The 23,525-nt window shown below is 37.5% G+C and overlaps 1 protein-coding gene across 1 annotated transcript in view; it reads left to right on the top strand.

Annotated features, from left to right (window-relative positions):
- Positions 1-23,525, top strand: part of vlc (disks large-associated protein 2) — a 44,137-nt gene that overhangs the window by 803 nt on the left and 19,809 nt on the right. The window lies entirely within an intron of this gene.

Genomic DNA, 23,525 nt, shown 5'->3' with positions numbered 1-23,525 from the left:
ACAAGGTTTTTTTATTCTTTTCATACAATTTTTTCTTCCAAAGTCACAGGCGGAGCCCAGTTTGCCAACAAAACTAGAACAAGTCCTTACACTTTTGTTTATTACATCAGTCGACGTGGGCAAAGCCTTGCGAAATCCAATTTTTGACCACCCACGCGGTCAGCTCACCTTGGCGACTAAAGATTAGCTCTCGTAAGCTGATTATTTTGGGTTTGGCTTATTTTGACAACAGATCAGTAGGTATTTAAGGGAAATAGCGTGAGGAAACCTGCAAGGTGGTTTTAATAAAATAGTTTAAGCAGTGGTTGCCTAGTGGTTCAAAAACGCGGCCTCTTGATTGAGGGGTCTTAGGTTCAAATCCCAGGCACGCACCACTGATTTTACAAAGTCACATGACTTTGCAATTAATGTTATTAATTATCACTTGCTTAAACGGTAAAGGAAAATATCGTGAGGTAACCTGCATATCTGAGAAATCTAAAAAAAATGTATCAAAGGTATGTGAAGTCAACCAATAAGCACTTGGCCAGCGCGGTGGATTATGGCCTAATCCTTCTCATTCTGAGAGGAGACCCGTGCCCAGCAGTGGGGTAGTGATGTGTTGATGGTGATAGTTTTATTATAATTAGGTAGAAGTAACAGTAGCCTCAAACGAGCCAGCAATTCACCTGATGGCTCTAGCGACTAGGGGGAGCCTTACGCTGTTTGTCCACCAACCACGATACCGAGCCGATACCGAAAATTAATGACGGCGCCGAAGTAGCGTACATACATTTGCTATAGCAGCTTGTCCACCGAACGTCCGTCACCCGAGCACCGTCATCCCATAGTAAATGTATGTGTACGCTACTTCGGCGCCGTCTTTAATTATCGGTATCGGCTCGGTGACGGTGCAGTGGACAAACAGCGTGATCCTGGGTACTCCTAACACAATTGCTAATAATAAAAAGAAAGGTCGTCAGAACCAAACAATCTCTGAAAGGCGTATCACACAGCGAAAAAAAGTTCTCCAAATCACAGGAGAATTCTATGACACATTTGTCATTTTGTAAAATCAAATCAACTTTTTACACTCGGGGTCTCAGTTCGACTTTCCGCCCCGGGCCTTCGACGATTTAGTCCGTCACTGCCTGATGGTAACTGGCTACTGCCGCAGTCTGTAATCAAACTCAGAAAAGAAATTTCTACTTCAGATCAACCAAGGATGCGTAGCTGTTGCTAAGGACTCTTGGAATGCCTCGAAAAAGTACGTCTCCATTACTAAACCCTTCAAATTATAACTCAACAACACTTAACAATACTGTTATTAGGTAGGCAGATACAGGTGTGATGATGGTACCGCCGAAGCCGAACCAAAAAGGATTCTACCTCCTTAAAACTATTTTTAAGGTAGACACCACTTAACGTTACTTAAAAAACGAGAAGTTGGTCAAAATATTAATTGAATGCAACATAGAACTCAGTATTATAAATTTCACGGATCAATACTTCCAAACTAAAGATCATATTGCATGACTAATACAATAACCATTTGCATAAACCTATTATCTTCCGGTGTGGTACAATTTATTGAATTGGACTGCCTGTTTGTGGTTTTATATTCCTTTTTGGGATTTCCGCGCTCTATATTTTTGGTAAAAAGTTGCTTTATCCATTTGTCTCTAAGACCCTTTTCGTTAGAACTTGTAGATAGTTTTGTGTCTGTTTTACATGACGTAGACCTTTTTTTTTAGTATACGTCAATGAGTGTCACTTCTGTGTACTTTAAATCGTGTATGTTGCTGTGTTCTATTTTCTAAATTGAATCCTTACTAATATTATAAATCCGAAAGTTACTCTGTCTGTCTGTCTGTCAGTCTGGTTGTGTCTTCTTCACGCCTAAACCGCTGAACCCATTTTAATGAAATTTTGTACAAAGATAGTCTGAGACCCGAGAAAGGACATAGGATAGTTTTTATCCCGGATATCCGACGGGAAGTAGGGATGGCGATCTAAGATCGATTAATCGGAGAATCGATCTTTTTGACAAAAAAAAACGATTATTTTAATCGATATTAGTAAGAATTGAATCGTAAACTATACATTTGATCAAGTCATGATCTTTAGCAAAGTTGTTGTCCATGAGCTAATGAAGGTTTCAGAGTTGGTACGACCAATTTTCGCCAGTTGTCGCCACTATCATTCCAATGGAGGTACGAATTTTCAGTTTTATGTATGTTAGTATGTCATATTATTTTCTTTTAAACGCGGATGAAGCCGCGGGCAAAAACTAGTAATGCTATAAGGAGACATCAAGCATTCCAACTTGGTCCTCAATGGCAACACTGTGTACAATATTAGGAATACTCTTGTCATAATTATATGCTACGAGCATAATACTCGTATGTCCTATGAGCCATACCGAATAAATGTTTTTTTTCCGTCAAGTCTTTCATTTTTTTTTTCATAGAATAAAATAAGTTAAACAAAGAATTTAGTAATCAGTCAAGTGCAGGTATTTTTTTTTTTTTTGTAAAAGACAAAAGTTGCTGATCAATAGAAATTTGGATATTTTTTTATCTTTAATGTGGGGCCCCCCTCTTGTGAAGGCCCCGGGTAATAGCCCTGCATGTCCTCCAAATCCGGCCCTGATCTAACCAGCCAAAACGTAAATTTCATCAGATTTTTAAATAATTTCCATTATTCAGTACTTATCGCCGTTTCTCTTGATTAACCATGACTTACCTCCTTTAACTTTCCCACAATTTCATGTGTTAATCAGTGCATCACCATAATGTTCAATATCGTCACTTACTGTAGCAACATTGTAGTCTGTCATTATGTCGTTATTTACTTAAACCATAACTTTGCTGCTGACTTTTCCATCAATTTTCACGATCGATGCGTTCAAGCAACTTTTCCGAATAGAAATCGCAATTTCTATTGTCTATTAATTACTTAATGAAAGATGTAAGTAATTTATTGAATATGTAATACAATGTGAACATAATGAGAATGTGTGTGAAGTCTATTTCAATTTAAATATATGTTATAAAATCTACACAAATTCATACGAAAAATATGCCCATAAATTCCTAATAATTGCCATTTGAAGATCAAATAGGGTGGCGCAAAATGACTCACCCTATTTAAGTTTTTGAATAAATTTTGTAAGTCGTTATGTAAGTCGTGGAAAATATGATAAAATGGGAGCAAACTTGTAACAACGCTAGTGGAAGGCACTTGACAGATATCATATTTTCTAAGTAGAAAAAAAAAGTTACAAGCCCTGGTAACGATTTCTATTACTCAAAATGTCATTTTTTTATTCAGGTCAAAAGTTATTGTATGGAATGGTATGGCAAACAATTGGACCAATATTGCATTATTGATGAGATTTTCACAAGGTATTTCATACACGGTCATAAAGATGTGTAGAAAGTCGTGTTAGGAAACTTCCAACTCCTTTTTATATCCCACTGCTGGGTACGATTTACATTCCCACAACTGGGAGACTTGAGCTTGGTATATTTCGCTGCTTTCATGTAATTCAGTTGATAGAAATATGGGTTAGTACTTAGTAGCTTAATAGTCCATGCTGAGTCGAAAATTTTCTAATCTGCCATAAGGCTTATGACTAGGTTTAACGATAGCTATCCAATGATAACTGTAAAGCGCTTAAATTTGTACTCATGCGGTCACCCATCCAGCCGCCGACTAACCGACATTGCTTAAATTTGTAGATCGGTTGCAATCAACACAATCCGCTGCTTTATGCGTTTCTAAATTGACATAAAGTAGTCCAATTTTCCCATTTTACAGATTAAACAAATTACACCTTTGTTTTAAAACAAAAACTCGATTTAAGTGTAACTTCCCGTCAATGGCTCCGAAGGCACCATTAGCATAATGAAACAATGAGTATGACATAACTGTAATGGACTATTGTGATATATCCGGCCATTCAGAGTATAATTAACCATATATCTATGTACAGGGCTTGGCAAAGTGGAGCCAAAGTCAAAAGTTAAATTATAATCAAATAATATGTAGCACTGGTAAAAATAAAAACTATATTAATCGTTCTAATAATTTCAGTTGTTTCAAAGGTTTTAACTGAATTGGTAGAACTCTTTGTGTGACAACTATAAAGGCACCGGGGTCTGATTCTTAGGTTAATTAAACATGTATTTTGATGTGTAGTAAGATATCAACTAAGAGACAATAACTTTTTTTTAATAATATAGGAGTAGCAGACGAGCATATAGTCCGCCTGATAGTAAGTGGCTACTGCCGCCTATGGACATCTGTAATCAACCCCAGATATTCCCACCTGAGTTCGGCCACAGATGCGCCGCTACCCCTGAGGACTAAGCTGGAACGCCTCGGAAAAACCTGTCTCCCTTACCACACCCTTCAAACCGGAACACAGCAGCGCCTAACGCTGCTGTTATTAGGTAGAAATAGATGTGGCGGTGGTACCGCCGGAGCCGAACCACAAACGGTTCTACCACCTTCAAAATACCACCACCATAACTATTGAAAATCTCAGTCCACAGATGTTCCATTGCCTTACTAGCTAGCGCTTGAAGCAATGACAAATAAATACAATTTTTCTTTTGATAAAATAAAAAAAAACATTCCAATATTTCATTTTCAAAATTTTAAATAAATCTCAAGTCTGTATCTATAGCACCAAAGCATTGAAATCGCCATGTTTCTTCTCTTTTCTTAAATTCTATAACAAGTTAGCGTTTATACGACATTAGGATTTCTGCATTTAAATGCATCTACGAATAAAAACACCGGTTCCTAGATATCTTCACATTAACAAGTTAAACCAGTTGTAACATCCCTTACATATTTGCATAATATCAAAACATCCAACGGATATTGAGCTGAAAGTGAAAGATGAACGCTGTCTGTCAATACCTTAAGAGATAAGAGAAAAATATACAAGTTCACACGAAAAAAGCATCTGGTGTTGAATAATCATCGCTCGTATGTTCCCGGCACGTGCCGTGCTCAAACATAAACAAGAAAGTCGTAAGCATGTGCTGCTATCAACCGTAGCTAACCAAAAACCGTTTTTATCTATATATGGTGTATATCGATATTCGGTATGTATGTCGAGACTAGATCATAAAAACGAATGCATGGAGAAACGTAGGACACTAAACTAAACGTGAAACGAAATTGTTTTTTTTTTAATTTATATTCGCTAATTCTCTGAGGTATTTCAGCAGCTGCTAAAGTGAGAAAGAGAGAAAAAGTCGGAGGAAATTGTATAAAAATGTATGCGTTTACCAATCGTTTGCAACTGAAACAAGCTCTACTTCTGATATTAATATAAGAAAATAGTTTTCCATATATGAAAACCAAATAACGGGTACGTAACGATTACGGTTAACAAATAAAACCGAAAACGACCGTGTCTAGTAAGCCGGCCGACTACAGTTAAAGCGTCTGGGCTGTTCCCCCTCTTTAAAACTAACCAACACCACTTTTCACCACAGTATACCGTTCAACGCGCTATACATTGCTCCATTAAAACGGGATTTTGATTATTTTTAGGAGTGTACACAGCGTTGGACGCTGTGTCGTTCGGTTTAATCGCTGGTTCCGCTCGTGAGAATGCTGTTTGATAGTTAATTTCAATCGTACGGAGTCCACGTCATACGTTTGTACCGCCCACGGCAAAGTGGACGTGCGCGCGCGCCAGAAAGTTTTCATTACGGAGTGAAATTGTTTGGTGCACTACAAGGTACCATATTCGGACCACTAACTTTCTGTATGATTGACGAATTATTCGTAATTGGTACCGCTATTGGACTTAAAGACCTTATGTAAAGTGAAATTAAAGTTTTCATAATTTAGTGTCAATTTACATAAATATTTATGATACGAGAACTTTTTGTATGAGTGTTGCGCTGTGCATTTTGTAGTTTTACAGTAATTGTTTGGTAAAATGATCTGATTATGAACTAAGTGTTTTATCGCCGAAATGAATGAAATGTGTAAGTAAAACTGTTTCTTAAAGATGTTGTTTCTAGTTAATTCTCACGCTCTGTCGCTCAATTCGGTATTAATTAAAGTAAGTGTCTTCCTGTAGAAACTTGGAAATGAAAAGTATAGAAGAACACTGTTATATAGAAATTTAAGTTTTTGTAAAAGTTACAAGTTATTCCATCGACTACATTTTCATTTTTGCGGACACAAATATAAAGTAATTATATATAGTTATTTTTTTCATAATATAGTAGACAGTAGTAGCAAACGAGAATGCAGTGGACCTGATGGTAAGTGGCAACTGCACTCCCGGACATTTGTAATCAATCTTAGATAAGATTGGAGTACCTGAAATCGGCCTAGATGCGTTGCTACTTAGGACTACGCCTCGGCACCCTTGAAGGTGGTAGAACCCTTTGTGGTTCGACTCCGGCGGCACCACCGCCACACCTATTTCTACCTAATAACAGCAGAATTAAGCGCTGCTGTGTTCCGTTTTGAAGGGTGTGGTAAGGGAGACATACTTTTCCGAGGGATTCCAGCTTAATCCTCAGGGGTAGCGGTGCATCTGTGGCCGACCTCAGATAGGAATATCTAATCCCATCTAGGGTTGATTACAGATGTCCATGGGCGGCAGTAGCCACTTACCATCAGGTGGACTGCATGCTCGTCTGCTACTCCTATATTATAAAAAAAAAACCTTATGTTGGAGTTTTTAGCATATTTATTCAGTGAACATTATACAACTGTACGACAGCGAATACAGCGAATTGACATCGCTTTAAATGTGACACAGCATTATGAAAAAACATTATATACATTGAGTTTGTACATTGCCAATCTAACTCCTTACCACCCTTCCCCTTAAAACTAGAACACAGTAGCCTGTAATACTGCTGTTATAGTTAGAAATAAGTAGAGAAAGCTGTTTTGAAGCCGGTAAACTCTTAAAACAAATGACTAAGCATTAAAAAACAAGTGGGCCGATATTGTAAGAGTATTTACATGATCGTAAGGTTCAATTTAACGTTATAACGATGAATCACTGAGCAATGAGTCTTAATGAAATTTCGTTTTGAAACTTTTAAGTTCTGGTAAAGATTATAAGATTACGATGTTTTGAGTGAAGTGCAAATGTTTTACAACATGACATTTACGCTTTCAGAAAATTAAAACTTTCATATAATTGTTTTGTTTTAATTTGTTTAAATGAATCTCCGAATGTGTTCCATCGGAGATCCCTTCGTTCTCCACCAAGCGCTGAGGACGGCCACCGGGGGAGTTTTAGTGCGGTAAAGTCCCACATAACCCGGCGTCGCTCCCACGTCGTCGTGTACCTTTTGAAGGTTTCTCCCTCGTAAACAAAAAAAAGGTTTAATTATAGATGTTAATGGACATCACTTACCATCAGATGGACTGCATGCTCGTATGCTACTTATACATAAGTATAAAACTTTATAAGATAAACGTAATGAAATTAAATGTATTACTGTTAGAAAGCTAGTAAGAAAGTATGAATTAATTTAACTCTACTTTTATCTTTTTCAACTGAATTTAAATTATTGTGATTGTCAAGAAATATTAAGAGCCGCTGCTCGAGCTGCGTAGATTTCAGATTTTTGCAATATGAACATACGAGTATTTTGATCGAATCGAATCGAGCTGAAATATAATTTGTTTTGATCTATATCATGTTTGGATTAGCTATATTTATGCGAAAGTTTATTTTCGAATATTCTATATTTTCTTCGTTTAAGATTGAAGAACGGACATCAACTTAATTTGTAACTATTGTATATACTTTTCATATCTTGGTGTGTTAAGCGCTGCTGTTTTGGTTTGAAGGGTGTGATAAGGGACAAACTTTTCCGAGTCGTTCCAGCTTATTTCATTAGCCCTCAAGTAGAAGTCTAATCCTATCTGGGCTTGATTACAGCCGTCCATGGGTGGTAGTAGCATCTTATCATCAGATGGACTGCATGCTCGTCTGCTACTCCTATCTTATAAAAATGTCTGGGCAGCAGTTGCAACTTACAATCAGTTGGACTTCATGCTCATTTTTCTCTATAAGTCTATAATGTAAAAAGTCGATCTGCCTTACCACACACACAGCTATTGCGTAGCGGACATAAGCATAAAGTTTTTGGACAACAAACTCCTCCGAGCGAAGTAATCAAACCCAATTATTATCGAGCACGCAAATAATTGCTAACGGAATTCAGATATTAAGCGTACAAAGAATAGCTATTATTTAATCTAAGCTGGAAGTGCCTCGAGTAGGGTCACCAGACTTCAAAAACAAGACGGATTGGACATTTAAGTTCATATAAGTTCACAATTAATACTTTGTGAGTGATTTTTAAACGGATATCATAAATTGGCTAGTAACTGTCGTATGTTTTGGAGAAAATACTACCGAAGAGATCATTTAAAATATTTTATATTTAGGTTGATACTAAGGATACGATTATGTATCGTATTCTATGATGCGATATGACATAATACAATGAGACACGATACGACATGTCCCTGTGGTACATTTTTATGTGCTATAATTTCTATATGCACAATGTTCAATATATTTTTTTAAATAAACTGAATTTAACTAAAACACATCTTAAAAAAATATTTACACGAGGCCTTTCAAATTAGTCCTCAGGAGTAGCATATAGCACCTGTGGCCGATGGAGACTTTCAAAATTGTCCGGAGTTTATTATAAAACCTTATGGGTGTCGATGACGTGCTTTAAATAAAAAAAAAATACTTATTCCTGTGAAAATATACCATGAATTTGGTGGACGCTCAGCCGTGCGTCTATTATGTAAAATCAAAAACCGGATAAATCCAGATCAAATATCGGGAATTGTCCCGTTAAATCTAAAGCGTGGCAACCCTATCTTGAAGGTAAAGGCAATCGTGTTCCCGTCGTTTCTATCAAGGTGGAGGTCAGATACACAATTGGTTAATAAATCCAGTCACGATGACAGGAGTTGAAGAATGGTAACGTAAATGACAGATAAGTTGTGATGGACTTTTATTCGGTTCTATCCAGTTTCCCATCCGCAACACAGCTTTTGCAAGTTTTACTACTTCATTGTATTTGTAGTAGACCTATAGACCTTTAGGGCTTGGATATTCCAAAGGTTCTTACAATTCTATCTATCCAAGGGCCGTGATAGCCTAGTGGTTAAGAAAATCGGCCTCTCGATCGAGATGTCCGAGGTTCAAATCCATCTGATTTTTCAAAATTATGTGCGTATTAGAAATTAATTATCACTTGCCTTAAAAACTGTGAAGGAAAACATCGTGAGGAAACCTGCATACCTGGGAGATTTATAAAAAAAAGTCTCAAAGGTATGTGAAGTTCACCAATACGCACTTGGCCAGCGCGATGGACTATGGCCTGATCCTTCTCATTCTGAGAGGAGACCCGTGCCCAGCAGTGGGACAGTAATGGGTTGATGGTGATGATGATGGTGATGATGAACAAGTATACAGTCCACCTGATGTTAAGTAGCATTCGCCCATGGCCATCTGTAACCAACTTCATATAGAACTAGGGTTTTACCTGAAGATGCGTGCCTGGGATTTGAACCCCGGCCCCCTCGATCGAGTGGCCGAGTTTCTTAATCACTAGGCTATCACTGCCGTGTATGCTTGTTACCCACTTCTAATTACCACGCTTTTATTAGCTTGACCTGTATGTAACGGAATATTTGAACTCGATTTATACCCACTTTGAACGGTCTGATTAATTTAAAATTTTAATCAATTATCAAGAACCGATGACAATACACGATTTTAATAATATTATCCTATTCTCCTCATCAGGATCCTTAGGAATCAGGATTAACGATTTTACTTGAACGATTTTGGCGTGGTTTTAAGATCTTAAACTATATTTTAATTTTAATTTTATTCTTGAGCTCTCGTACAAACGCGTTGCTACCCTTGAGGACTAAGTTGGAACGCCGCGATCATAACCACAGCATTCTATTTCTAAACATTAAACATATTTATGGATTTTGTTTATAAATTCTCGTGTCTTTGTTATTTCAAAATTTTTGGGTGCGTTACGACACCGGAAGATAAGAATAGCGTTTTCTCTTTTCTATTTATGTGCGGTTTCGACACTTCTTGTGTGACTTGTGCACTGTGCAATATCCTACATTCCGTTCATTCCTCTGTTCTTAATGTAACTTTCAGCTTTCAATTATCTGTCTGTTAGTCCATTTCCTTCAAAGTCTAAGTCTGTTCTTGAACATAAATGTCTAGAAAAAGCCTAATAACAGCAGTGTTAATCGCTGCTGTGTTCTGGTTTAAAGGGTGTAGACATACTTTTTGAGTCGTTCCAGCTTAATCCTCATGAGTAGCACCGCATCTGTGGCCGATCTCAGGTAGGAATCTAATCTTATCTAGGGTTAATTACAGAATGTTCAAGCCGGCGACGCATTGGCTACTCCTCTGGTGTTGCAAATGTCTACTTTATCGTCAGGTTCAAATGTATAAAAAAAAGTGTCTGTAGGCGACAGTAGCCAATGACCATCAGGTGTACTGCATGCTCGTCTGATACTCCTATTTTATAAAAGAACACGATCTCGAAACTCAGAATGCACTAGTAGTTGCACGGAATTTGGTGATTGTGTTAATTTCTTGCTTGAATACCAACGTGATCCAACGTTTAGCGTGATATGGAAAGCAATTAACCAATCGGTACCAATTAACGACGTCCGTGGTTTACTGGTTAATATTCGATCTATGTTTAGCTATCTAAGATCGAAATTTAGCAATGTCTAATAAGAAGAAATTGTCAAATGTCAAATTAACGCCCCTTAATTATACAATCAATCTAATGTTTTGTGTACCTACTGTAATTGCTGCCTACTATAAATTGACAAATTTGCCTATTAATAACTATTAGCGCTGCTGTGTTCTGGTTTGAATAGTATGGTAAGAGAGAGCCTCTCATACGCGGCCTTCCAAGTCATCAGGGGTATTAATGCATCTGTTACCGACCTCAGATAAAACTCTAACCCTATCATGGGTTTTGTAGATCACTAAACAGACACCATCACGTGGTTATTATTCACATACTTTTCCAAAGTGTTCCAGCTTAGTCCTCAGGGGTGGCGGCGCATCTGTGGTCGACCTTAGATGGGAATATCTAATTCTATCTGGTGTTGATTACAGATGTCCATGGGCGGCAGTAGCCACTTACCATCAGGTGGACTGCGTGCTCGTCTGCTACTCCTATATTATAAAAAAAACGTGGACTGCATGCTCGTTAGCTACTCTAAATTGTAAAAAACAAATCTCGAAAAAAACCATACGTTTAAATTAATAATTAGTTTTAATTAATACAAACGCCATTCCATTTTTCGATAGTGTTCTGATAATAATTTATTGTTTATGCTATTTTTAAGGCATATAAAATAATAAATATTTAAGATAAAAGATATAGAACAGTAAATTAGTAGAACCCAATTACGTCAGCTTATCTGCATGATAAGTAGGTTCGCTTCCGGTGTTAGGTAATTTGTATCTTATCTTTTAGGCATTCTTTTACTGGGGTTATCGGGGTGCTATTTTCTTTATTTTTGTTGTAAAGTTTGGTCATATGTCATATATCTAGTACGTGGGTTGCGGATAAAATAACAATAGTAATGTTACTAGTGGGTATATTTTTGGTTGTCCCTGTAGTCTCTGGAATAGAATAGGACTACGGTATCCCCTGCCTGTCGTAAGAGGCGACTAAAAGGGGGCTTCCGGGATTGCGGGCGGCAAGAGTGGGAGCTCGAACCGTCCAACAAGCAACCCCGAGAAGGACGACGGTGTGTGTGGCCGCATACCATCGTCGGCACCAGGTGTGCGGGAGGAGCGTAAACATCTCCCCCAGGGCAGAGCCCGATAAGGGCATCGCGCTTGGAGGACTCCGGTTGTGTTCCGTCGGAGATCCCGGACGTCTCCGCCAAGCGGTGAGGACGGCTACCGGGGGGGTTTTAGTGCGGTAAAAGTCCCACATAACCCGGCGTCGCTCCCACGTCGTCGGGTACCTTTTGAAGGTTCCCCCTCGTAAACAAAAAAAATATATATTTTTGGTACTTTTAAACTTATACGTTCCAACTTAGACCTCAAGATAAATTTGGACGTTCCAACTTAGTCCTCACGCACAATGCATCAAGTGCGGACCTCATGTAGGAATCTGTCTAGGGTTGATTATAGATGTGTTAAGCCCTGCTATGTTTTGGTTTGATGGGTATGGTAAGAGAGACATATACTTGCGAGGCGTTCCACCTTAGTCAGGGGTGGAGGCGCATCTGTGGCCGACCTCAGGTAGGAATCCAATCTTATCTGGGGTTGATTATAGATTTTTATAAATGGGCGGCAGTAGCCACTTACCATCAGGTGGACTGCACGCTCGTCTGCTATTCCTATATTATATTTCATAAAAAAAACACTATGTTACATGCTTGACTGCCACTTCTATATAAAATCAACTTTGTAAACTCAGTCCATGTTACAACTGTCTTCATTCGTCATTTACTTCGCGTAGAAAAGTTTTATTTTGATATCAATTACACGTTCCACTACGAATGCTCGTAAAAGCGAAATTAGTTACACTGTAACGTAATATCGTAGAAAGTGAGTGACATTTTCCCACGTCGCTAAGACATTGTGTTTTCCAAGTTTTAAACAAGGTTTGAAAGCGTGTGAAGTTGTGTTATCGGAGGTTTTGTTACTTGAGACATTGGTAACTAATCAAAGAGATTAATAATGATACATGTTAATAATCAATCTATAGCTTTCAATCTATCTTTGGTTGGCGAAAATTGATTTAATTAAGAGAGGAGTTAAATGTTGGATGTCGAATCTTGTCACGAAATACTGATGGACTAAGTGGATTGAGAGAGGATGGGGGGTTGTCAGGGTCGATACGCCCCAAGCCTGGGGCTTCCAAATGTCTACAAGTTAACCTTGTATTATTCAGGTTATTCAGCTTATTAGATTCAGCTCCGGGCCTCCAACGAGCGGGCAGTATGTTGTATGAGTCTTAACTCTGAAATTTTTGCCACGTGCAGCTCTATCCGATGTCGATTTTATACAGTTTGTGATATTTTCGGTCTCATTCCATTCCCGAGTTTGCTTTTTATTCATGGACCTAATTATGCAGTTTTTTATTTTATCGAAATCAGCATCGTATTTTATTTCAGTACTTTTCAATATTAGGTATATCTAGTTTCAGATTTGGTCATTCACGCACACTTGAAAAATTAAATGTACTTAATACTTGCATCGGCATTTCATTGGTTAAAACTCTGTCTCTGGATCGATGGATCCGAGTTTCAAATCCCAAACATCGTGAGGAAATCTGCACTCCAAGATATTTATAAAAAAATAATCAAAGGTGTATGTAGTCTACCGGCACTTTGCCAGCGCGATGGACTACGGCCTAATCCTTCTTATTCTGAGAGGAGACCCGTGCCCAGCAGTGGGACAATAATGGATTAATGACAAATACTAGCATCTGTATTTTTCAACTAATTTCCCTCGAACTAATCCTGTTGTGAGAACTATCTACTTTCTAAGTATCATTTTACGTGTACATCCACATTTTCACTTTTGCACGAGCGGACGTAATGAAATACATGTTGGTATTGATATCACTTACTCTTTCTACGTCATTCGGTCTCATAATTGAATTAATATATTAAAGTCCGGTCTTAACAACCGATCTATCAAATGCTTTGCCGAAGATCGACTTTTGGCTATTATTTCGTAGTAGAAATTGTCAATTTTTTGTCAGATCTTGGTTAGGCAAAATTTGGATGGATTAAGTATTGATATCGGATGTGTGAGACTGATATTTATCAAACATTTTCTAATTTTGGTGGTATAGTTCGAGAAGAGATACCACCGCCACACCTATTTCTAACGTGAAGTAGTTGTTACGTTTCGGTGGAAAAGTGTGGATGCCGAATCTCTAATATATAAAATTCTCGTGTCACAGTTTTCGTTGCCATACTCCTCCGAAACGGCTTGACCGATTTTGATGAAATTTTTTGTGCTTATCCGGTATCGATGAGAATCGGCCAACATCTATTTTTCATCCCCCTAAGTGATAAGGGTTGTTCACCCTTAACATTTTTTTATTTATATGGCAACACAACGTTTGTCGGGTCAGCTAGTGACTTATAAATGTAGCGGCCATCGTCCTTAGGAGTGGCAAATGGCCCTGTTCCGTATCGAGATGATGACATACGTCCATGGGCGGCAATGATCACTTACCATCCACTGAAATTCGCTACTTCTCAATGTTATAAAAATGTTACATATACAACTGACATAATCTATTTTTACCCTATTAATGCTTAAGAGAATCAAGGGTTAATTAGGCACAACCACCAAAGTGCGTATAACTTTAAATAATAACCACATTCTCAACTAAAAATATCCTCGAAGGACGTGACATTTATCACGAAAATATTACGAAATTTTAAATCACTGTGCGACATGAAAAATATTTCAGTGGATTTCAAGCGAAATTTCAAAAGTAAAAACGTAAAACACGAATAGTCGGTAATTCTGACACAAACTACCTAAAATATAACAAACAATAAGTCCTTTTAACTGTACTCTATATTTACACGAAAATCGCCTTTATTCGTCTGGAATAAATCCTAAAATCCTGCAGCAGTAAGTTTAAACCCCCGCTGTGTATTACAAACTTGGTACAGGAAAATAGTACAATATTGTACTATTTTCAGTGTAATAAGGGTGGAAATGGCTTGTAGTAAACAGAAGCCTTTGTTGAGTTCACCTGTCTGTCTAGTCACGAAATTGCGGGTCAACGACCCCCTAAGGCTGAGATGTTGTTCAAATTAAAATGAATTAGTTCAGTTAGTTCATAATCATAAGCTAAAACGAAATCTTTTGAGGGCCGTAGAACCCTCTGTGGTTTGTCGGCGGCACTACCGTCACACCTATTACTGTCATAACAGCAGTGTTAAGCGCTGCTGTTTTCTGGTTTGAAGTTGTGGTAAGGGAGACATACTTTTCCGAGGCATACCAGCTTAGTTCTGAGCGATAGCTGAGCACCTGTGACCGACCTCAGATAGGAATCTAATCTGATCTGGGGTTGATTAGCTAAACAAGCATGCAGTTCACCTGATAGTAAGTGTCTGCTGCCTCTCATAGACATCTATTATAAAATCCCCGATGAGATTCCTACCTGGGATTGGCAACATATACATATATTGGCATTTTTTATGTGGGGAAACCCTGCATGGGTTCATCTCAGACAGAACTCCTATAGGCTAAGTCCCCTGAAGACTAAGTTGGAACGCCTTAGATCAGTATGTCTCCCTCACCCTTCAAACCAAGAACTCAGCAGCGCTTAACAATGCTTTCAATAGGCAACAATAATTGTACCCGGGAATCGAACCCTATACCAATATTACACCACAAGACCATAAGCTTCACAGTTGGAGGCACAAGGTCTGCTAATTCAATTCCGGAGCATTTGGACAATTGACCGACGATTTCATCAATTGTCCAAATTGCTTCTTTGTAATTTATGAAGTGCGTACTAGTACAGTGCCACTTGTCCGTGAACTTTGTGGGTAGATCGTCACAAGAAAACGACAGGTTCAATGACCTTTGAAATAATTGATGAATGATTGATGATTTTGAATTAATTTAAAGTTTCATTTCAAATCAAGATATAAAGTTTGGCTTTTTGAAAATGTTTTCTATGATTTGAACGAATATTTTAAACATAAACATTAGACTAAGAAATATTAAGCTATCTGCCTATATAATATACGATCTCAATAATATTTCCCGTTTCAAATTTACTTTAAAAAATTGCAATGCCCGATATAGGTAAAGTGTTATGACGCTATGTATCACAAATGTCACCATTGTATTATAATTGTAACAGTTATGGCAATAAATATTATTATTATTACAAGTAACTAGCTGACCCAGCAAACATTGTATTGCCAATTAATAAAAAAAAATTTAGGGTTGTACTACCCCTAACATTTAGGGGGATGAAAAATAGATGTTGGCCGATTCTCATAGATACCTGTAAGCACAAAAAAATTCATCAAAATCGGTCAAGCCGTTTCGGAGGAGTATGGCAACGAAAACTGTAACACGAGAATTTTATATATTAGATATGAGTTTATTATTATTATTTTGTTAAATAGACATAAACAAAATATTTTGTTTTCGCGTTGTGGTAAGAAGACCTACTTTTACGAGGCATTCCAGCTTAGTCGTCAGGAATAGTGGCGTATCTATGGCCGGGTTCAGAAAGGAATCTTATCCTATATGGAGTTGATTACACGTGTCCATGGGCGGCAGTAGCCACTTACCATCAGGTGGACTGCATGCTCGTCTGCTACTCCTATCTAAATATGTATAACTCAAAGGTGACTGACATAGTGATCTATCAACGCACAGCCCAAACCACTGGACGGATCGGGCTGAAATTTGGCATGCAGGTAGATGTTATGACGTAGGCATCCGCTAAGAAAGTATTTTGATCAATTCTACCCCCAACGGGATAAAATAGGGGATGAAAGTTTGTATAAATATTCTTAGTTAATAATATTACTTCGTAACGCGAGCGAAGCCGCAGGCAAAAGCTCGTATTACATAAAAAAGTAAAATCCAATAACAGCTTCAATCTTCATGCGAGAACAAAGTTATCTTTCCATCAAAAATAAAGTAAAAAGTTTGAAGGCAATTACAATTTGCATATTTAACGGTAAATTCGTAAATAACGTAACCATTGCATGTTCGAGAGTTCGTGATGTCTTAATTCAATTACCCATATGTAACACGTAACATTCGGTAAGTGCGGCTTATGCGTTACCGGCTTATGCGGCTTGCGCGTGCGGCTTATGTTTGATCTTGTGACTTATAAACTCTGTGGTTCGATTTACAATGCACCAACGCTACACGTTCTTTGCTTATAACAGTAGTGTTCAGCACTGCTGTTTCGGTTTGAAGGTTCTGGTAGAGAGACATATTTATCCGAGTTAGGTTATAGGGCTGATCACAGATGTCAATGGGACGCATCCACATACCTACCATCGAAGAGTCTAACCAACCAATTAATTTAAAATCAGTAATCTTAGTGGTTAAAGGCGTGCATTTATTAGAAAATTATTTTCACTGGTTATAATTGGGAAGGTAAACTTCTAGAAGAAGCCTATAAGACTGAAGTTCTTTAAAAAATGTACACTACTTATTCTTACTTGGCCAGCGAGGAAGAAAATGACGTAAAGCCGTATCACTCAGAGAGGAGACCCGTGCCCAGCAGTGGGAATATATTGAGTATGCCTTTATTTTTTAATAATGCCTTTATTAAACGTAATACCTTTAATAAAGGTATTATTAATACGTTAGTCACTATCGTAAGCCGCAGATCGCAATTGTAAGCCGCATCGCCGACACCAGGAAGTTTTACTTATGCAATAGAAAAATCGATTCCTCATCGCTGTCGATAATCGATTTATCGTGGCATAACAGTTTAATTTAATCGTTCGCCTTTATGAGAAGTTGTCACGCGGGTTAAAAAAATGCATTTTTTTTATTTTATATGACTGGATAGATCTTCTGATCTTTACCGTAGATGATACAACTTTTTTTTTTGTTTACGATGGGGAAACCTTCAAAAGTTACCCAGTGTCGTGGGAGCGACGTAGGGTTATGTGGGATTCTTACCGCGCTAAAACCCCCCCGGTGGCCGTCCTCGGCGCTGCGTAGAGGGGTCCGGGATATCCAAAGGAACGCAACCGGAGCCCTCTTAGCGCGTTGCCCCGTCGGGCTCCGCCCAGGTGAGCTTGGCGCTCGCCACACCGTCTGGCGCGTGCGACGGTATGCGACCACACATACCGCCGTCCTTCCCGGGGCCACTGGCTGAGCGGTTCGAGCTCCCACTCTTGCCACCCGCAACCCCGGAAGCCCCCTTTTAGTCGCCTCTGACGACAGGCAGGGGATACCGTAGCCTTATTCTGGTCCCGAAACTACTGGGACAAGATGATACAACTTAATAACTCAAAAACTTTTGCATATAATATTGTAGTCCACTTGATGATTAAGTTCACAACGCTTCATGTAATTGTCTCTTTTACTACACCCTTCAATCGACCTCGAGACTCGAATAATCCATACCCACCCCCATGTTGCAAAGGCAGATGCGGCATATGAGAGATCGGTGAATATGAAGTCCATCTTGCTTGCTACACCCTTCAAACTAGAACACAGCAGCGCTTAACACTGCTGTTATAACAGAAATCGGTGTGGCGATGGTGCTTTCAGATTGGAACCACGGATGGTTCTTATAAGCCTGGTAGTAAGTGCCACAACTAGACATTTATGACCAACGAGCTTTTGCCCGCGGCTTCGCTCGCGTTACGAAGTAATATTTTCATCCCCTATTTATCCCATTGGGGGTAGAATTGATCAAAATCCTTTCTTAGCGGATGCCTACGTCATAACATCTGCATGCCAAATTTCAGCCCGATCCGTCCAGTGGTTTGGGCTGTGCGTTGATAGATCACTATGTCAATCAGTCACCTTTGGGTTATATATATTTAGAATCCATATAGAACAGCTTCTACCTAAAATAGATAAAGTGCATTGCCACTCCTGAGGACAAAGATCGCCTTATATATAAGTCAGTACATGCACACCTTTCCGAATCGCAGACTGCTACACGCTAGAATTAGGTGTGGCGGTAGTACCGCCCCGGTCGAACGACACTGGCTCATTTTATTTAAGTTATTATTTTTTAAATAAAGTTTAAGATTTAAATTCATCTAAATAATATAGGAGTAAAGGCTGCTCGGTTACTTTTTCCTTCGACCTACTTTGTAAGTACTAAAAATTCAAATGGAAAAAAATATTAAGATAAAATATAGTCTATGTTACATTTACATAAATACCAGTATTTTGGCCATAAATTAGACGTTTTGCCACACTTGGCATACTTATTTACAGCTTTTGTTATTATGAAACTCTTTTTTTAATTGCTAAGGAAGGGTTATGTTTTACACGCGTATCTTGTATATTTGTAATTTTCTTTTTTAAAACTTATGTTGTTTATTATTATGACAAACGAAAAATATTAACAAACACTGACTTTAAAGTATCATAAATAACTGTTTACTACAGTTTCAACATTTAAAATGTTACTCGAATGTCATAAATTTAAAGAATACTACCATATTGGTGCCAAATAACATTTGGAACGGAAATAAAGTGTATTCTTCATCTGACAGTAGTATTACGAAACAGAATGGGTATTTTAAGTAGGTTAAAAGTATAGTTTGTAGAATGCAAAAGTGAAGTAAATAAATATGTATAGTCATTACGTCATAGGAGTGTCATAACCACATTTCTAGCTAAATGATTACTGTCGGCTGTGCACATTTACATTGCAATCAGACATTTGCATATTAGGAATGAAAAATAAACAATTATTTATCCTGAGAAAGAGGTAGGATTTTATTTCTTTTGTGCAATGACTTCTTGGTTTTTGGCCATTGGTAAAATAAATGATCGAAAATTAGTTACATATGTAAAGAATTATATACAAGAATTTTATTTTTTCTTAACAGCTTATTTCAGGATGCAAAGCTGCTAAAGCTTTAGTTACACTTTAAAAAAAAAATCTTTGTCGAGGCTGACAAGAACTGCATAAAAAATATCCCTGAAATATAATAGTTCAGTACATTATATACCTAGCTAGGTGAAATCAGAATAACTTGATATATTGATACAAAGGTAGTGTTAATTGTGGGTTTCACAAAATCAGCATAACATAATCAATACCTAGATTGAAATGTCAAAGTACCTACGTAAACACTAAAGTAGCTAATCCTACGTAGCTGTATACAGATAATACATTGTATAGAGACTAATCCGTTAGCTGGTGGCACAGATAATAAAGTAATAACAGCCAATGAAGCACCCAGTTCCGTGCGATCAACAAAGTTGATGACAGATAGGGATGTACCGTGTTTTATGAAAACATATCGATAAATTTATTTGTATATTGTTTTTTTTCTGAAGTAGAAAATGCAGCTGAGATATCACTTAATAGTAAATAGTCAGTGGCGCCAGTAAATACTCAAATAATTTACAATGAATAGCATTGAAAGAAAGAAAGAAAAAATAAAGAAACATTTATTCGGATAATTGCAACACAAATGAAATACTATAATAGAAAGAGACAAAAAAATAAAAATAACATAAACAAACAAAATAAAAAATATAAAACAACAACAAAAGGACAATAAAATGTACATTCAATTATTACAATAATATGTGTTGCAACGACCACGAAAAGGGACAAACCCAGCATGTTGTCCCTCAGGTCGTGTAAGTACCTATATCTGCTATTACCGCACACTACAAATTAGAACATAATAGTAAATTAGAACATAACACTGCTGATAGAAATGCATAGAAATGGGTGGTTTGCTTAAAATCCTTTATGCAAATAGATTTTTAGTAATTTCTCCCAGCAGGCCTAAAAGTGGAGCTATGGTTTCCGACTAGGTAGTCTCTTTGTAGAATGCAGGTAAAACTATTCATTACAAATAATTTTACACGTCTTTGCGACAATGAGAGTAATTTTAGTAATATTGCTCTTAGTGTAGAGGTTAATCTGTCCTTTACATTTTAGAATAAACTCTCACCAAATTCTGTTATGTTCTCACTAAGTCCCTTTAAAATCTTTCATTCTCTAAATTGTAAAGATATGTAACAATTTAGATAAACGACACGATATCGATTAACAAAATTATAACCATGGAAATTTTATCGATATTTTGACCCCGTCCTTACTATAACGCAGCGCAAATTGCTTCCATACACGCAAAAGTAGATTACAAATGAATTATCGAACCAATAACAGTTCAATACAGAAGAGTGACTTTTATGTGTTTATTCATAAGACTGGTATTTGATTGAACCTTTACCTAGTTAGATCTTTTGTACTTACTATCCGTTTTTACAGAATAGAAGTAGGTATCGTGCGTGCAGTCCACCTGATGGTACTTACCATCAGTACTGTCGATGGGCGGCAGTAGCCACTTGGCTACTGCCGCCCATCGACATCTGTTATCAACTCCAGATAAAATTAGATTCTTATAAGTATATCTCCTTTAGAATACCCTTCAAACCAGAACACAGCAGCGCCTAACACTGCTGTTATTAGGGAGAAATAGGTGTGGCGGTGGAACCGCCGGAGTCGAAACAAAAGGATACTTCTATCTTGTGTAGAGGAGTCTATGATTACCATTTGTTAAATAAGAGTTTTATTCTGATTTCATCATTTTACTTAAGTCACGAAGTATTGTAAGAAGGTACATAGTAACTTCTCATAGTCAATATTGAAGGATCCAGTTGTGCCGATTTGCGTTGTATTCACATATTACGCATATAAAATGCAAATCATGCCGATTGTGTTCAGTACAAGATGTTCTCGGATGAATCAATACGTTGTGAAACGGTAAAACGTTTGGAAAACTAGTAATTATTGTAAAAAAAACAATAAACGTAACAGCTTAAAAAGAATCAGTAGGAAATGAAAGATATGTAGCATATTATGTCAAAGAATGAGACACATACATCATCATCATCAACATCATCAACCCATTACTGTCCCACTGCACTGAGCACGGGTCTCCTATCAGAATAAGAAGGATTAGGCCATAGTCCACCGCGCTGGCCAATTGCGTATTGGTAGACTTCACATACCTTTGAGATTTTTTTTATAAATCTCTCAGATATGCAAGTTCACTCACGATGTTTTCCTTCACCGTTTTAGCAAGTGATAATTAATTTTTAATACGCACATAATTTCGAAAAATCAGAGCCTGGGATTTGAACCTCGGACGCCTCGATCGAGAGGCCGAGTTTCTTAACCACTAGGCTATCACTGACTTATATACATGTACATTCAAAAATGCATTGCCCTCCGCAGTCGGGTAAATTTACATTCGCAACATTAACCAATACCTTTCATGTGTAAGTTTGAATCACATTTGACAAATCATCATCATCATCAACCCATTACTGTCCCACTGCTGGGCACGGGTCCTCTCAGAATGAGAAGGATTAGGCCATAGTCCACCGCGCTGGCCAAGTGCGTGTTGGTAGACTTCATATACCTTTGAGATTTTATTTTTTTTATAAATCTCTCAGATATGCAGGTTTCCTCACGATGTTTTCCTTCACCGTTCAGCAAGTGATAATTAATTTCTAATACGCATTGACATTAATTACTTTATTAATTACTCATTTGACAAATATTTCGTATAAATTAATCCTGTACCTACATAAATATGTTTAAAGCATAATACAGCAAGAATCAAAAACCGCTTATTTATAAATTAATATCAAATAGTTATATTATGTATGTATGGTTTAACCATAGATTAGTAAAGATTACTCACTCCTAACAAGAAAATGTACCCAGTTTTGATAATTGAAATAGTTGCGTAAAAAAAGTTTTGCCACGTCTCCGTGCTAAAATGTCCCTTAAATAATTGAAATAAGTATTTATTTATTATGTAAATTACGCAGTATTAGTTATTTATTCGTAAATTTTCTCTAAAAATGTTTTTATTTGTCAAGAATTCAAAAAAAGAACTTACTAATAAGCCGTTTGTGGCTTCATTCAATTTCAAGGCGGCGAAGTATCTTTACTAATCTATGGGTTTAACATGCAAAAAGCTAGATGTCAGCTCACCAGATACTGCATTAGCGCAACTAAAAACAGTAATGACCGCCGTATTGAATCTTGATCGTGCCGTATAGCCCGTTAACCTACTAGCTAGCAAATACTATGTTTTTATCGCTACTTCACTTGTGTTTACTGTTAAGTATCCAATAAGTTCTAATGGATTGTACACATACTATATTGAATTACATTTATATTTATTAAAGATGGTTTAACTTAGGAAAGATTAATGCCATAACAGCAGTGCATCGCTGCTGTATCAATATGAAGAAGGTTTAACCGAAGTTTCATAATAACCAGACATTTTTCAATTTTTATCCCAGCAAAACCTCTGAATACATTTCTTGTGGTTACAAATACACATAATCTATACTTATTATCTAGACTTTCGGTTTTTTTTAATAATATAGGAGTAGCAGATTTGCATGCAGTTCACCTGATGGTATGTGGCTACTGCGCTCATGGACATCCGTAATCAACCGGATTAGATGATTAGATATTCCTACCTGAGGTCGGCCACATATGCGCCGCTACCCCTGAGGACTAAGCTGGAACGCCTCGGAAAAGTCTGTCGCCCTTACCACACCCTTCAAATCAGAACACAGCAGCGCCTAACACTGCTGTTATTAGGTAGAAATAGGTGTGGCGGTGGTGCCGCCGGAGTCGAACCACAAAGGGTTCTACCACCTTCAAGTTCGAAAGTATAGCTTTCTTACCACACCCTAAGAGAGCTATACTTGTCATAGGTGTTCTTATTTAGTCCTCACGGGT

The sequence above is a fragment of the Epargyreus clarus genome, unplaced genomic scaffold (assembly GCF_041222505.1).
Source record: "Epargyreus clarus isolate Ecla_fem2 unplaced genomic scaffold, WU_Ecla_fem_2.2 ptg000016l, whole genome shotgun sequence".
NCBI classification, from domain to species: domain Eukaryota; kingdom Metazoa; phylum Arthropoda; class Insecta; order Lepidoptera; family Hesperiidae; genus Epargyreus; species Epargyreus clarus.
The sequence above is the reverse complement of the archived record's forward strand: the minus strand, read 5'-3'. Positions and strand labels throughout refer to the sequence as shown.